Raw genomic sequence first — 225 nt, 5'->3', positions numbered from 1 at the left:
ACAGAGCCGCAGGCTCGCGACCGCCCGGGCTCTCGGCCGCCAGCAGCTCGCCGCTCCGGGGGTGCAGCCGGCCCCCGGGACGTTATAAAACAATCGCCGAGCCCCGCGACTTCCCGTGTTGCCGCCCTCAGGCAGGCGCGCTTCGGGAGCCGCCCGCGGCAGGCAGGCAGGCTCGGTGCCGGGCGCGCTGCATCGCGCGCGGCTCCGGCTCGGGGGGCAGGCGGC

This window comes from Gavialis gangeticus, unplaced genomic scaffold (assembly GCF_001723915.1).
Source record: "Gavialis gangeticus isolate Ggan-Ray unplaced genomic scaffold, GavGan_comp1, whole genome shotgun sequence".
NCBI lineage: Eukaryota > Metazoa > Chordata > Crocodylia > Gavialidae > Gavialis > Gavialis gangeticus.
Note: the sequence above shows the minus strand (reverse complement) of the source record.